The sequence below is a fragment of the Loxodonta africana genome, chromosome 9 (genome assembly GCF_030014295.1).
Source record: "Loxodonta africana isolate mLoxAfr1 chromosome 9, mLoxAfr1.hap2, whole genome shotgun sequence".
NCBI lineage: Eukaryota > Metazoa > Chordata > Mammalia > Proboscidea > Elephantidae > Loxodonta > Loxodonta africana.
This window is the reverse complement of record NC_087350.1, coordinates 44,990,035-44,996,034: the sequence shown is the minus strand read 5'-3', so window position 1 is coordinate 44,996,034 and position 6,000 is coordinate 44,990,035.

Sequence of the window (6,000 nt, the reverse complement as noted above, 5' to 3'; positions counted from 1 at the left end):
ACAGTCCACTTTTAATCACCCACCCAAAAGCATGAGAAGACCACCAAGAAATCCCAGACATCTGAGGAAAGTAGCTGTAAGATAGAGACCATAAAAGCCTACATACATATATCATACATACATACAGACAATAAAATAAGTGAGAAAAGTGGCCTAAAGGCAACACAAACTATGAGAGGAGAATAAACTTTTAGGAAAAAAAAACCTATTTTTAATATCCTCAGAGAGATAAGGGAAGGTATTGTATCCATAACGCAAAAACAGAATGCTATTTTAAAAGAAGAAGAAAGAAATGAATGTTGGGAGAACAAGGAACCCTAGAAAATTAAAAACATGACAGAATGAATATAAAAACTCTACAGAAATATTTGAATATAAAATTGAGGGAATACCTCAGAAAGAAGAGCAAAAAGGCAAAAAGTTGGAAAATAGAAGGAAGGACAATTAGAGGACAAGTAGAGAATGCCTAATATCCAAATAATAGAAGTACTACTAGAAAGATGCATCAGGAAAATGATGGAGGAATCCTCAAATAATTCAAGTAACTCAAAAAACAGTTTCTCAGAATTGAAGTACATGAATTTTCAGATTTAAAGTTTCACTGAGTAGCCAGCAGAATGAATGGAAAAAAGATCTACTTCAGGACACATCACCATGTAATTTCCAAACACTGGAGACAAAGGGAAGATTCTAACAGTTGCCAGAGAAAAGGATGAAAAAGTAACATATATATCAGAATAACATCAGGCTATTCAACAGCAACAATGGTTAATAGAAGACAATGAAGGAATATCTTATAAATTATTATCCTAACTCAAAATTCTATACTCAGCCAAACTATTAATCAAATATAAAAAAAAAAAAATCAAATATAGGAGTAGAATAATGTGCTAAAGGAATTTTCCTCTTGTCAGCAAGGAGTGGAATGGCTCTAGATGCCAATGTTTTAATCTAGCAGAGCACCTGGAGAAAGCATTACCCAAGTAATAATGCTTCTAGGATTTGATAGGTTGGTATTCACCCATTGAATATACTTTGGTGTCAATTATGGGTCAGACACTTGGTGTTGGGGATACAGACATGCAACACAGTCTAATCACTACTACCCATTGCCATTGAGTAAAACTGCCCTGTAGGGTTTCTAAGGCTGTAATCTTTACGGAAGCAGACTACTACATCTTCTTTCCAAAGAGTGGCTGGTGAATTCAAACCACCAACCTTTCAGTTGGCAGCCAAGCGATTAACCACTGCTCCACCATGGTTCCTTTAATTTCTATTAGGAATCTGAATGTCACTTGACTTCACTGTGCCTTACTTTCTCCTCTTATAAAATGTATCTGATTTTCACCTACTTTGCCTCACAAAGTTGATAGAAAGGGTAAAAGGATATGAGATAGAGCAATTTTAGGTACTAAAAAAGAAGATAATGAGAGATGATGTCATAAAAACGGAGGAGTAAGAAGCCGCCGTCCCCAAAGAAGCATCAAAAAACAAGTAGAAACCATCAGGACTAACCTTGTCAGAACTCTGGTAAGCAGTCAGAGGCTTACAGCAACCAAGCAAACACCAAATTAAGAAAATGTTAGGAAAGTTTTGTGGTTTGTTGCTACTAGACTGTACCCCTTGCTTGCCCTGGCTCAGCAGCTGGCTTGAAAGGATAGCCCGCATTTCCAAGTTGGGACCCTAGTCCTGGGTTCCTAAGAGATCAGGCCACATCTTATGCACAAATTATCGTATTTGTACATTTGAACCTGTTGGGTAGCTATCTAAAGGACTGAAGCAAAGAGTGTGTCTCTGTTTCATGCATCGTGGAGGTAGTACAGGGTGGAAGAGTGGTGGGCATAGCCCAGATCACTTTAGAACAGACTGAAAAGCCAATAGCTGCCTGGGGCAAGAGAGGGAAATTGAGGCACACAATAGAAAGGATAAGGATAAAGTCAATAAGCAGGGAAGAGGATTTCTTTGGGAAGTTCGTGCATTCTGAAGTGCCCATGCATACTGAGGAATTTTAAAGTCACACGCATACTCAGAGCAAGATGTGTGCCCAGAAAATAGCTGAGAAAATCCTAAATTTTCACCTTGGGCTGATCACTAGGCTCAGTGTAAACCTGGCTAAGGGTTGAAGGAGTGCCCCAGCACACAGCCAATCTGCAAAGACTGCACGAGGTGTTTTTTATCCTATTTATTTTCTTTGGTTTGCTTGTTTTTCTTTCTTTCTTTTCTTTATAACTCCTGGCATTCAAGGCAACGTCTATCCAAACAATATCTGAACATAAGCTAAAGGAACAGAAGCTTCAGTGAACACACATATCAAATAATCCAGTCTATGCAAAAATAGCTTGGAAAGTCACTAAACCAATGGACTACACAGTTGCAATAAAAAGGATGAAAGAAGGAAAGAAACCAGAAAACTATTAAAAAGGGAGAAAATCTGATTTCCAGAGTTACTACATCAGTCAAATGAACTGTTTTCAACAAAAAATCACAGGGCTTACAAAGAAACAGCTAAGGCTGGCCCACTCATAAATCTGTTACCATTGAGTCAATTCTGATTCATAGCAATCTACTAGGATAAGGTAGAACTTCCCCATAGGTTTTTAAGCCTGTAAATCTTTACAGAAGCAGACTGCCACAGCTTTCTCCCATATAGTGGCTGGTGGGTTCAAACTGCCAACCTATGAACATATGAGAATATCAATAAAGAGTCAGAAATTATTAAAGAACCAAACAGAAATTCTGGAGCTGAAAAGTATAACGACTGAAATGGAAAGGACACTACAGGTATGCATTGGCAAATCTGAGCTGGCAGAATAAGGAATCAGTGAAATTGAAGACATGACAATTTAAGTGATCCAGCCTGGGGAACAGGAAAAAATAATAAATAAATAAAAATGAACAGAGCCTCAAAGACATGTGAACCACTGTCAAACGGAGCAATATATATGTTATAGGAGTCCCAGAAGAAGAGAGAGAAAGGCAGAAAGACTATTTGACAAAGTAATGGCTGAAAACTTCCCCAATTTGACAAAACATATTAATCTATACAATAAGCTCAATGAACTGCAAAGAGATATACATCAAGACACATTAAGATCAAACTGTCAAAGCCAAAGATAAGGAGAGAATCTTGGAAGCAGCAAGGCAGAAGAAAATTGTCACATACAAAGATGCTTAATAAGATTAAATGCTGATTTCTCCTCAGAGACCACAGAGTCCAGAAGGCAGTGGGATGACATATTCAAAGTGCTGAGAGAAAAAAAAAGGTCAACCAAAAATTCTGAATCCAGCAAAACTGAAAATTAAGACACTCCCAGATATCCAGAAGCTGGGGGAGTTCATTAGCACTAGACATGCCCTACATGAAATGCTAAAGGGAGTCCTTCAGGTTGAAATGAAAGACTACTAGAGAGTAACTCAAAGCTGTATGAAGAAATAAAGACCTCCAGTAAAGGTAATATCAAGGGTAAATATGAAGGCCAGTGTCTAGTTTCTAGTGCTTCTGTAACACAGATACCACAAGTGTGTGGCTTTAAAGAACAGAAATTTTATTTTCTCACATTTCTGGAGGCTGAAACTCCAAATCAGAGTATCAGCTGTATTGATTCCTTCCTTGTTGGTAGCCCAGGCATTCCTTAGTTCTTGGTGATCCTTACATGGCATCTGTCTTCCCCAATATGTGCTGTCTTGTGTTTGTGTCTATGCTGCTCTTTATTTAACTCAGAAGTGATTATGTTTAGGATCCATCCTACGCTGGGATGACCTCAATCAATTGATTGATTGCATTTACATTAATTTCACTATGGAAGTTGATTACATTACAAGAAAAGAAAACTACAGACCAATATCCCACATGAACATAAATGCAAAAAAGTCCAACAAAATATTAGCAAATTAAATCCAGCTATATATATATATATATATATATATATATATATATATATAAAGGATAACCATCATGACTAAATAGTGTTTTTTCCTGGGAAAGAATACTTGGTTCAACATTTGAAGACCAATCAATGTAATTTACCATATATACAGACTAAAGAATAAAAAACATATCATCATCTCAATAGATGCAGAAAAAGCAACTGGTAAACTTCCACATTTACTCATGATTAAAAAAAAAAAACTCTTAGCTAACTTGGAATAACTTGATAAACGATATCTACAAAAAACCTACAGCTACCATCATACATAATGGCAAAAGACAAAATGCCTTCCCCCTAAGAACAGGAACATTTCAAGGATAGCTGCTCTTATGACTTCTATCTAACATTGTACTGCAGGTCCTAGCTGGTGCAATAAGGTGAGAATAAGAAATAAAAGACATACATATTGGAAAGGAAGAAACAAAACTCTATTTCCAGTTGAAACGACTGTCTACATAGAAAATCCCAAGGTAGATATAAAAAGCTACTAGACCTAATAAGTGAGTTTAGCAAAGTTTAGGGATAAAGTTCAATACAAAAAAAAATCAGTCATATTTCTATATACTAGTAACGAAAAACTGATGATAAAAAAATTTTTTAAGTACCATTTATAATAGTGCCAAAAAAACATAAACTATTTAGGTATAAAGCTAACAAAATTTATATATGTCGAAAGCTACAAAACACTGGTGAAAGAAATCAAGAAAGGCCAACGTAAGTACAGAGATATAGCCTGTATGAATTGAAAAACCCACTATTGTTAATATGTTAATTTTCTTCAAACTAATCTATAGATTCAAAATAATTCCAATCAAAATCTCAATAGGTTTTTTTTTGGTAGCGATAGGCTAACTCTAAGATTTACATGGAAAGGCCCAAACCCCAAAACCCACTGCCATCGGGTTGATTCTGACTGGTAGTAACCCCATAGGGTTTCCTAGGCTGTAAATTTCTACCGATGCAGACTGCCACATTTTTCTCCCACAGAGCTCCTGGTGGTTTCCGACCACCTACCTTTCAGTTAGCAGTCTAGCACTTTAAGCACTGAACCATCAGGGCTCCTTTATGGGAAGACAAAGGAACTGAAATAGCCACAACAATTCTAAAAAATAAAAACAAAGTTAGAGGACTCACACTGTGTGACATTAAGATTTACTATAAAGTTAGAGTAATCAAGACAGTATGGTGTTGGTGAAAGGATAGGCACATATGTAAATGAAAGAGTATAGAGAATCCAGAAATAGACCTACAGCTACATGGTTAATTCATTTTTTGACAAAGGTGCAAAAGCAATTCAATTGAGGAGGAATGGTCTCTTCTATAAATGGTGCTTAGATAATTGGACATATGCATTAAAAAAATAATCTCAATCCATAGCTCACATCTTATGCAAAAATTAACTCAAAATGGACCACAGACCTAAATACAAAACCTAAATTTATAAAAATTCTGGAGGAAAACATAGGAGAAAATCTTTGTGACCATCAGCTTGGCAAAGTTTTCTTAGATACAACACAAAAAGTATGACCTATAAAAGAAAAAATTTATGATTGCACTTCATCAGAATTAAGAACTGCCACTCTTCAAAAGACAACGGAACCAAAAGACAAGCCACGGACTGAAAGAATATATTTGCAAATCACATATTTTATAAAAGACTTGTATCTAGAATATATAAAGAATCCTCAAATCTCAGTAAGAAAAAAACGCAATTGTAAAAACAGACAAAAGTTTTGAATAGACATCTCACCAAAGAAGATACATGAATGGCAAATAAAGCAGATGAAAATATACTCAACATCATTAATTATTACCAACCAAACCAAACTTTCTGCCACTGAGTCAATTCTAACTCATAGTGCCTCTATGGGACAGAGTAGAACTGCCCTACAGGGTTTCCAAAGCTGTAAATCTTTAAGAACCCAACTGCCACATCTCTCTCCCATGGAGCAGCTGGTGGGTTCGAACCACCAACCTTTGGGATAGCAGTCTAGTGCTTTAACCACCGCGCCACCAGGACTCCCAATAGTTATTACAGCAATGCAAATTAATACTACAATGAGATAGAAAC